Source organism: Hevea brasiliensis, chromosome 11, assembly GCF_030052815.1.
Source record: "Hevea brasiliensis isolate MT/VB/25A 57/8 chromosome 11, ASM3005281v1, whole genome shotgun sequence".
Taxonomy (NCBI): Eukaryota; Viridiplantae; Streptophyta; class Magnoliopsida; order Malpighiales; family Euphorbiaceae; genus Hevea; species Hevea brasiliensis.
Window position 1 is genome coordinate 64,845,423 of NC_079503.1, and position 11,769 is coordinate 64,857,191.

An 11,769-nucleotide genomic window follows, 5' to 3' on the forward strand; every position below is an offset into this window, starting at 1 on the left:
TTAGGCATGCTACGGGAACATGTCATGCCTTACAAGGGATAAGGTGTGACATGTTTTAGTGGTATCAGAGCTTTGGTTTTTATACGAGTTTTGAAATTGCATGTTTGAAAATTTTTGATAAGTACAACTGCTCAATTGTCATTATTGATACATATAGTGCATTACATCATAAATATGGACTAATGGAAGGAAATCTCCTTGTGTTGGTTGCTCAGGGAGTAGAATTCCTTGTGATTCAATATGGAAAAGGGTGATCACACAGTAGAGCAATCGATGAGCCGAGGTACAAGGAAGCCCGGCTCCTCGTAATGCCGTGGATCTACCGCACCCATCCCACCCATGCGCTTCTGCTCGGTTGCTCACAGATGGTCGCACTATTTCAAAGAAATGGTGGCAATATACTAGTCCAAGCTCTGTGCAAGCACCTCCAAAGGCAACCACCATCTGACCGGACAATATGACAAGTTAATGAAGTATGGGGCAACAGAGTTCAAGGGTACAGTGGACCCATTAGAAGCTGAGCAATGGTTAGAACGGATGGAGAGGGTCTTCAAGAAATTGCACTGCCCAGATGAGTTGAAGTTTGAATATTCAATTTCCTTGCTGCATGGAGATGCATATGAGTGGTGGAAGACCATTCCCCACAGTTTAGCCGCTTGATCTTGACATGGGATGACTTTCTAAGGGAGTTTAGACAGAAGTATGTTCCTGATGCCTATGTGGATATGAAGCTACAGGAGTTTCTTAGTTTGAAGCAAGGGAATAAGACTGTAGCCGAGTATGAGAGAGACTTTTCTCGCCTCAACCACTATGCTGGAAGCCTACTCACTACCAGTAGAGACAGATGCAAACGGTTTGAGGCCTAGTTTGAGATTACAAGTGGTTGGGTTTCGACATGACAACTTCTCTGGGTTGATATCACAGGCCCTTGAATCGGAAAGGATAGAACTGGAAGGGGCATTTGAGAAGGTAATCACTGAAAAAGAGAAAAGCAGTAAGCCTACAGGTCAAAGTCCAAGTAACAATTCGCGTAAGAGGAAGAGCTTTGGGGGACCAAGTAACAGAGGATCTAGTAGGGGAAGATTCTCAGGGTAGAGGCCACCTAGATCTAGACAGCAGACATCTAGGGGTTCCTTTCCTACCCGTGCTTGTGAAACTTGTGGCAGGACTCATGGAGGAGTATGTTATAAGGCCATAGGAGCCTGTTACAACTGTGGTGGAAGTGGGCATTTTGCTAGAGATTGCACTAGTGCCCACAGATCTGGACTGCCTACTATCACTCAGGGATCTGTTCAAGGTTCTACTTCTAGAGGACAACAGACAACTAGTAGAGGCAGAGGCAGGGGTAGAGGCAACACTTCTGGTAGTCATACACTTTCAATAATTGAAAGTCCTACTACCGCTAAAAGAAAATTTGCCCCTAATTCTCTTACTCTAATGCTCCAACCCTTTAGTCATACACTTAAATCAGATTCAAGACCATTACTGATGGTTATCGAATCCACAAGAAATTTAATTAACTGAAATTACCAATTGTGAAATATTTTCTACAATAAGTGATAAGTCCAGGTCAAACCCTAGAGACTGAATTATTAAATTTCGTGCAATTGTGTAATGGAAAAAGAAACATAGGTTAGAGGGGGGGGGGGGGGGGGGTAATTCGTAATCCAAAGAAGAAATCAAAAATCAAAAATTAAGATCTAAAATTAAATAAGAAACTCTCAAATTAAACAAACTTCAGTCCAAGGTAATTCTCATTCCAATGCATTGATTCAATCATAGATAAAAGAAATACAATTATATCTTATTGAATACTTAACATAGATTTACCAAACAGCGAGGTAAACCCCTTACTTCCCTATACTCATCAATTTGAGCCCAGCACTCTTGTTGACTCTAATTATTAAATGAATTGATATTAAGCAATCCTCACCAAATTAATAACTGCTTTAAGAATAGGAAGTAGTTAAGCTGAACAACAATTTATGAAGCATAAATCATTTAATTGACCCTATTATTTCCTTAGGTTATTATCAAAAACTGGGATCATAATCAATAAAACCTAATTGCTACTCATGGTTAATCTTACACAACAATTACGGATTATGAAGATGAACTAGCAATTGATCAAATCAAACAATTAACTAATAGGCCTTTTTAGCAAATCATTCAATAGATCAAAAATAATTAAATCAGAAAACAATAGATATTCAAAAAGACATAAATTAAATTAAGAACCTGGTCTCACAAATCACACATAAGAACTTGAATCCCTTGAACTAAATTAAAAACTTAGCCACTCATGTTCATGGCTTACAGAAAAATAAAGAAAAATAAAGAAGAAATCTAAAAAGAGAATGGAGAACGAAGGTCTTCTATGGAGAATGAAGGTCTGAATTGGATCTATTTTAGCTTCTGCCCAAAGACATATTTATAATAAAAAATCTAATCCCAAAGATAGGAACCAAACTAGGAAAATTTTGAAATTCAAAAGACAGATTTTCAGCTTGCATTCATGTCTCTGAAATCAAGGCTGGTTTTTAGTGACTTCCTTTTTGAATCTGTCTCTGCTCTCTTCAGGAAAGTTGTAGCCCTATTTCTTAGCTTTCCAATGGGTACTCATTTGCCCAAATCCGAGGTCTACAGCCCAAGTTATGGCCCAAAAATCGGGACTGGTTCAGACAGACGGTCCAGCCTATAGTGACGACTTCATTGCCGTTTTTGACAATTAAAATGGCCTCATCTCGCGTCTAGCCCTGTATAGAAGTTGTAGAGGTGGCTCTTAAGGTTCAATTGGGCTTAGGCTAGCTTCATTTGGACGTCTAAAACTCCAGATACAAAATAAATACTAAAACTAGTCGTGACACATAAAGTCTGGGCTTTTACAATAGATCCATAGCTCATTTTGTCAACCTTAGAGACTGATTTGGGCTTTGGTCCCTATTTATCATTTGAAGTGCTCTATCTTAGCTTTTTAATGGATTAAACAGCACTCAATTTGGAGACCCACAACTTTAGAAACACCTAAAAAATACAGCAAATATCAAATATTGAAAATTTCTCCATTTAACACAATTATTCCACAACTATCTAAAAATATGCCTAAATGATAAAAATATTTTAACCAACTGAATTAAACATAAAAACACACTAAAAACACTAAATGTGATAGGAGTAAAATTAATAAATTATGCACTTATCAAATTCCCCCACACTTATTCCATGCTTGTCCTCAAGCATGATTTAAATTCTCAATTAACTCCACTTAGAAGTTCCTTAACTTAAACCTATCACAACATTTTCTAACAAAAGATTAAAAATTTGAAAGAAGAGGTAAGTAAGGTAATAACCATCACAATAAATTTCATCAACACCATACCAATATATCAACAATTTTTCAATACAAAACAAAATGCTTGAAATCAATTAAACTCACACAATTAAAGTTCCATAAAATTTTAAGTCAATACACACCAAAACACAAGGCTAATTTATCAAGGCACAACAATTATAGCTCTTTGCAAATCTTAGGGGAGATAGAAATGCCCTTTTTTATTATTTTTTTTATTTTATTTGAAATTGGTACTTCTCTCTTTTCACAGTTATCACTTTTTTTTTTTATTTCAATCGTCATCTTCAGAAAAGTACCTTGCTTATATCCTAGCTAGCTTTTGGCTTGAGAATCGACATGGAGTTTATGAAGACCCTTGGTTAGTTTGCTTAACTAAAATAGCAAAGCAATTTTCAAGTTCAACCTTTTATTTCCCCCAATTTATATATCTACATATTATAAAGTGCCCTGATAGATTAAACAAAGTTCTGAAATATGCATGACACTAGTTTAAAGCACACATAACTAATCATTTCACCACTAAATCAAGCCTAAATGATTTATGTAGGAAAAATTCCTCTATGGTGTGGAGAAGAGGGAAAATCCATCATTAAAGTCACTATTACCTTACCTAAAATCTCAAAAATTCAATCTAAAATAGAAAAGTCATTTCAAGGACAAAGCACTTCTCTCTGAGAGTTAATATAGAATCATGAATCAAGCTTATGAGAACAAATTTTATTTTATTTTATTTTTTTATTTTTTTATTATTTTTTAAACAATTAAAAAGATTACAATAATAAATTTCTTCTCCCCCACACTTAAAACTTACATTGTCCCCAATGTAAAGCCCAAATGCAAAAGAAAAGGAAAAAAAATGCTAGAAAATAAAATAAGATAAAGAAAAGAAAACAAATCTGATTGTGGCTAACAAACTACCCATGGGTTGCCTCCCAAGAAGTGCTTTTGTTTAACGTCGTTTGCTCGACATGGCAAAGCTCCTTAATCCACTGAATGCTCCTGAAACCCCTAATAAAATGGCTTGAGTTCATGACCGTTGACCTTGAACACTTTGTTAGTTCCTAAACTTTGAATTTCAACTACACCATAAGGAAACACATTAGTAACAACAAAGGGTCCAATCCAACGAGAACGCAACTTACCAAGCATCAGCTTTAATATGGAATTATACAATAAAAATTTTTGCCCAATCACAAACTGCTTCCTTATTTTGTCATGGAATGCCTTTGTCTTTTTCTTTACAGATCCTAGAATTTTCATAAGCCTTAAGGCGAATTTCCTCTAATTCATGCAAATGTGATTTTCTTTTTAACTCATCCTCCATGCTTGACTCAAAAACATCCTGCACAAATGTATCAACAACATCAATAGAAAAGACAGAATGATCATCAGCAGGATACTTCATGGAATCAAAGATATTAAATTTGACAGTCTCTCCATCAAACTCCATAGTTAAGGTACCCTCATCCACATCAATTTTTGTCTTGGTAGTTTTTAGGAAAGGTCTTCCAAACAAAATCAAAGCTGAATTTGATGAGAGAGCACTATCATCCTCCATATCTAAAATGTAAAAATCTGTAGGAAAAATCAATCCTCCAACCTGCACCAACACATCCTCAACTACTCCCAATGGGTAAGCATTAGAATGATCAGGTAACTGAATAATGACACTAGTTTCTTTTAAAGGACCCAAATTTAAAGTTTGAAAAATAGAATTTGACATAACATTAATAGATGCTCCTAAATCTGCCATTGCATATTCAAATTTAGAATCACCTATTTTGCAGAGAATAGAAAACGAACCTGGATCCTTACACTTAAGGGGTAATTTTCGCTGAATTAATGCTGACACATTTTCACCCACACTAATCTTCTCATTATTCCTCAACTTGCTCTTTGTGGTGCATAACTCCTTAAGGAATTTAGCATACCTGGGAATTTGTTTGATCGCATCAAGTAAAGGTATATTAACCTCTACCTTCCTGAAAATCTCCAAAATTTCTTTCTCTTGTTCTTCTTTCTTCATATTGGCCAACCTGCAGGGGAATGGAGGAAGAAAAGAATTATTAACCTTATTCAGTTTAGGTTCAGTATTTACCTCTACTTTAGACTCTTTTTCTCCTTGCTTCTTCTTTTTCATTGGCTCATGTGGAGTCTGATTATCAACTTCTTTCCCACTCCGCAACAGTATAGCACTTGCATTTTCTCTGGGGTTCATGACTGTTTGTGATGGAAGCTTTCTAGAACCTTGTGCTTCAAGCTTACTCACAAATGAGGCTAACTGACCAATTTGCCTCTCTATGTTTTGAATGTTATTTCTGGTTTCCTGTTGAAACTATTGTGTATTGTTAGCCAAAGCCTTAACAATTTCATCAAGTGACATACCTTGATTTGAGGGAGGCGGAGGTGGAGGTGGAGGTGGTTGATTCACTTGTGGTATCTGCTGATGGTATCGGTTTTGCACAGGTTGATTCCTATAACTCAGATTGGGATGATCTCGCCATCTTGGATTATAAGTATTAGAAAAGGGATCATACCTGCGTTGTGGCTGTCCACAATTTCCTACTGCATTAACATGTTGCATTGATTCATCGTCTTGTAATGTAGAACACATGTCAGTAGCATGACCCGAACCCAAACAAATCCCACATACCTTAACAGTTTGCATTTTCCCTATAGCCAATTGCCTCACTAAAGAAGTTAAATCAGAAATCTGTTTCTCAAGGTTAGATGTACTTGCCTCATTAACCTTCGTGGGTGTGTGATCCATTCTCATTCCAAACTGCTGAGAATTTACTGCCATGTTAGCAATCAACCTCCTTGCTTCATCTGGTGTTTTGTCAACCAAAGCTCCTCCACTAGCAGCATCTATCATACTGCGATCCATTGGTAGAAGTCCCTCATAGAAATACTAAATCAACAGCTGCTCACTTATTTGATGATGGGGATAGCTTGCACATAGCTTCTTAAATCTCTCCCAATACTCATACAAACTCTCTCCATTGTACTGCTGGATGCCACAAATTTCTTTTCTTATATTAGCAGCACGGGAAGCAGGAAAATAAGTCTCCAAAAATATCTGCTTCATCCCATTCCATGAGTTGACAGATCCAGATGGAAGGTAATACAACCAATCCTTAGCTGTGCCCTCCAGTGAGAAGGGAAAAGCTCGAAGCTTGATTTGATCCTCTGAAACTCCTTGAGGTTTCATGTTGGAACACACAATGGGAAATTCTTTTAAATGCTTATGTGAATCCTCACCTACAAGACCATGAAACTTAGGCAACAAATGGATTAGTCCAGATTTCAACTCAAAAGCAACATTTAAAGTAGGGTATTGAATACACAAAGGCTATTGGTTTAGATTAGGAGCAGCCAACTCTTTCAAAGTTCTAGCAGCCATGGTTTCGTTTTTAGGATTTGACTCTGAATCCGAATCCAAACTTAGCTCCTTTGGAGATTGGACTCCTTCTGATGTACTCGGAATCAGCCTACCTTGCTTAGCCAATTTTCTCAACTATTTAGCTGTTTTTTCTACTTCTGGATCAAAGATCAACTCACCAGATTGAGAAGTTCTTGTTAAAAACAAAAAGAAATCAAAGTAAAAATAGAAAAATACTTCAAAACCCTAGAAAACAATGGAATTTGGCCTCAAGAGGGTCGGGCCAAGGAATCTTATGGATTGATTAGTCTTGATCAGAGCGTTGTTTCCTTCAAAATAGGTATGGGCCGCCCTCCAAATTCAACCAAAAATCTGTTGATGAATAGTAATACCGTAATTTTTTTCAAAAACCTGAAAATAACGACACTTCACAAGCAAAATTAATAACAAAATACCCTAACACTAAAAAAATGAAATCCAATGAATTTTAGTCCCCGGCAACGGCGCCAAAATTCTTGATGGTTGTCAAATCCACTAGAAATTTAATTAACTGAAATTACCAGTTGTAAAATATTTTTAGCAATAAGTGGTAAGTCCAGGTCGAACCCTAGAGACTGAATTATTAAATTTTGTGCACTTGTGTAATGGAAAAAGAAACACAGGTTGGGGGGGGGGGGGTAATTCGTAATTCAAAGAAGAAATAAAAAATAAAAAATTAAGATCTAAAATTAAATAAGAAACTCTCAAATTAAACAAACTTCAGTCCAAGGTAATTCTCATTCCAAAGCATTGATTCGATCATAGACAAAAGAAATACAATTATATCTTATTGAATACTTAATGTAGATTTACCAAACAGCGAGGTAAACCCCTGAATTCCCTATACTCATCAATTCGAGCCTAGCACTCTTGTTGACTCTAATTATTAACTGAATTGGTATTAAGCAATCCTCATCAAATTAATAACTGCTTTAAGAATAGGAAGTAGTTAAGCTGAATAACAATTTATGAAGCATAAATCATTTAATTCACCTCATTATTTCCTTAGGTTATTATCGAAAACTGGGATCATAATCAATAAAAACTAATTGCTACTCATGTTCAATCTTACACAACAATTACGGATTATGAAGATGAACTAGCAATTGATCTAATCAAATAATTAACTAATAGGCATTTTTAGCAAATCAGTCAATAGATCAAAAATAATAAAATCAGAAAATAATAGATATTAAAAAAGACATAAATTAAAGTAAGAACCTGGTCTCACAAATCACACAGAACTTGAATCCCTTGAACTGAATTAAAAACTTAGCCACTCATGTTCATGGCTTACAAAAAAATAAAGAAAAATAAAGAAGAAATCTAAAAAGAGAATGGAGAACAAAGGTCTTTTATGGAGAACGAAGGTCTGAATTGGATATTTTTTCACTTCTGCCCAAAGACGTATTTATAATAAAAAATCTAATCCCAAAGATAGGAACCAAACTAGGAAAAGTTTTGAAATTCAAAAGATGGATTTTTAGCATGTATTCACGTCTTTGAAATTAAGGCTGATTTTCAGTGACTTCCTTTCCGAATCTATCTTTGCCCTCTTTAAGAAAGTTGTAGCCCTATTTCTTAGCTTTCCAACGAGTACTCATTTGCCCAAATCTGAGGTCTACAGCCTAAGTTATGGCCTAAAAGCTGGGACTAGTTCAGACAAATGGTCTAGCCCATAGTGACGACTTCATTGCCGTTTTTGACAATTAAAATGGCCTCATCTCACGTCCATCCCTTCATAGAAGTTGTAGAGGTGGCTCTTAAGGTTCAATTGGGCTTGGTCTAGCTTCATTTGGACGTCTAAAACTCCAGATACAAAATAAATACTAAAACTGATCGTGACACATCAAGTCTGGGCTTTTGTAATAGATCCATAGCTCATTTTGTCGACCTTGGAGACTAATTTGGGCTTTGGTCCCTCTTTATCATTTGAAGTGCTCTATCTTAGCTTTTTAATGGATTAAATAGCACTCAATTTGGAGACCCACAACTTTAGAAACACCTGAAAAATTCAATAAATGTCAAATGCTGAAAATTTCTCCATTTAATACAATTATTTCACAACTATCTAAAAATATGCCTAAATGATAAATATATTTTAACTAACCAAATTAAACATAAAAACATACTAAAAACACTAAATGTGATGGGAGTAAAATTAATAAATTATGCACTTATCAATTACCACCACATCCACTCATCCTTGAAACCATAGGTTTCTTTGAAATTCTTGATCACTTTGAGAATTTCAAAAACGGAACTCTCGAATGTTACACCCATAATCAAACAAAGGAGATTAACCACCTAAAAGGAATTTATTTTATTTTATTTTTATTTATTTTTAAAATTAGCTTCTCCTATATGCTTCCTATTTTAGTATGATTTTCCCCTAAGGCAAGAATTAAGTATAGATTCATTCCCTTTCTTCCATATTGGTCGAATATGGGCTTAAGACAAGGTCTTAATGGGCCTTGCTCCTATTGGCACTCCCTAGGCTTACTTTGGCTTCGTGTAATAATCAAAAGGATCATGCCTTTTCTCATAGGTGCTACTGCTCTCTCTAACTTATTCTTTTTTTTTTTCAATTTTAATTGTAAACTTATTTAATTTTTATTTTTTTATTTTAATTACGTAGAACATCATATATAATTTCGTTTAGCATTTTTAGCATCTTAAGGTCCTTGAACCTTTCATCATTAGGCTCCTCACTGCTTGGATGTACATATTCTTCAGGGAACAAATATTAGGGGTCTACACCCACATATTTAATATTTTATGCAATTATAATTAGAATATATCATATCATTACTATGATGCATGAACATGCATGGGATATGATAAAACAAATCAATAATTAAAATAGAAATAATTTAAGTTTTACACATAGACTGGGTGACCCTCTACTGGTGTTGGATTTGCTAGTGGCTATTAACCCTGTTAGTTTAAAGGACCTATATAGAGATACTAGCATTTATTAGACATCTATTCACTTATTGACTTAATTACTTAATTAGCTTAATTCTTCTTAATTATCCTATTGAAAATCCAGTAGAGTATCTTCGGTAACTAGACCTTTCCTCCCAGCAAATCAAACTCAACATAGGGCCTCAAGCCCACAGAAATAACACAATGCCCCTCTGGGGTCTATAGCAATCCTATTCTAAGTCCAGCAATCCAATTCTCCAGTTAGTATTCCTAACTCCTTTTATGGTTCAAACACTTAGGTTTTATGTTTTGAAAATCACAAAAATATTCTCGGAGGTCCTTTACAAAGTCTTTAAGTTATTGCAATTCATATTATTGCATTATTACCTACCAGGATACTTTAGAAATTATTATATTTAGCCTCGTTCTTAGTTTAAACTTGAAGTTCTCAGGCAGGGCAAGTTTGGTACCCTATCTTTAATGTTCGACTGTCTAACTTGCCATGCACTATTTACATAACTATTCATGCAAAGTTTGGCTGCCAAGCCTGAGATTTCTAGAACTCGATCTATAGCTCCGAAATTCAGGTTTTAAGCCTTCAAATTCAAAGCCAAGCTTCCCAAAGCTCTTTTCACTAAAAAAAAAAAAAAAAGATTAACAACTAGCTAATTCATTAAAATCAGTTGCTAATTAAATTAAAAAAAAATCTTTTGGTTAAAAACTATCGTTTGCTACTAGCAACCAATTTAGCAACTGAAACATAATTAGTTGCGAAAAACTTCATATCTTCAATTTTGTAATTTTGTAACTATTTTATAAATCAATTGTTATTTACAACTAATTTGGCAATCAAAAAATTGGTTGCTAATTTAAAAAAATTATATGAAAAAAATTAATTTCTAAATAAAAAATAAAAATTCAAATAAATAAATTTTTCGAAAAATTACTAAAATAATAAATTAGTATTGAAAATTTTTTACTAAAAAATTAATATAAAAATATTATAAAAATTACTAATAATAACTATTAACAAAAATTCTAACAAAAAATTAAATATAAAAAGATATTTATAAGACAAATTACTAGGAAAAGTTACAATATATATATATATATATATATATATATATATATATATATATATATATATATATATATATATATATATATATATATATATTATAACAATTCTTCCAAATGGAGCAAAGTGGATTTATGTAGAAAATAACTCTAAAGTAGAGGTGAAAGGGATTGACACTTACAAGTTGATCATGCGTGGCGGTCGTAAAGGAGTGGAAGCATGGTAATTGGTGCATTGGAGCATTGAATTTCAAAATTTTTCTTCTAAAGTTTCATGCATCATGCCACATATCTTATGTACCTAATTAATTTCAATGCTCAATTGCATATTAAAATACTTTTAATATGTATTAGGATCTTTATTTGCCATTTAAGATTGTGAATTAACAAATTAATTCAATTAAACCCTAATTTGAAAGAGGAATTTAGGTACTAACCTCTTTGATGCACGATGGATGCAATTGACACATTTAGGAAGCTCCTAGGACCCCAAGTGTTGTCCCTCTAGCTTGTCCACACCAAGATCACCAATGGCAGCCCCCAATTTTGCTTCTCAAGCCTTGCCAACCAATTATAATTTGAGGTTTTGCTTTTAGAGAGGTTATATGTATGTATAGGACACTAGAAATAATTCCTAGCAATTTTAATTCAAAGTGAATGAATGATTTCTCTTTGAATTGATGAGAAAGCAAGAGGAGGATGAAAGAGAGGCTGCTGTTGCCTCTTGTAGAGAATAAAGAAATTAGTTTTTGTTTCTTCTTTTCTTTTCCTTTTATAATTAGGTCATTAAGTCACTTAATCTCTTTGCCACATTTCACGACCACATTTAATCTTATTTTTAATTAACTTAATCACATTAAGCCAAGTGTCAAAGCTATACTTAATCTTGACTTTGATCATCTTACATGATAGGAAGACAAATTGCAAGCTTATATGGTGCCATGTGCCACCATCTCATGGTGCCACATGTCACCATGTGAAATGACCTAAT

The 11,769-nt window shown here is 34.3% G+C and overlaps 1 non-coding gene across 1 annotated transcript; it reads left to right on the plus strand.

Annotated features, from left to right (window-relative positions):
• The first annotated feature begins 6,285 nt into the window (after positions 1-6,285).
• LOC131170803 (small nucleolar RNA R71) lies at positions 6,286-6,392 on the plus strand. The gene has a single exon (XR_009141570.1). It is a non-coding gene; the product is annotated as a small nucleolar RNA R71 (small nucleolar RNA).
• The last annotated feature ends 5,377 nt before the right edge of the window (positions 6,393-11,769 follow it).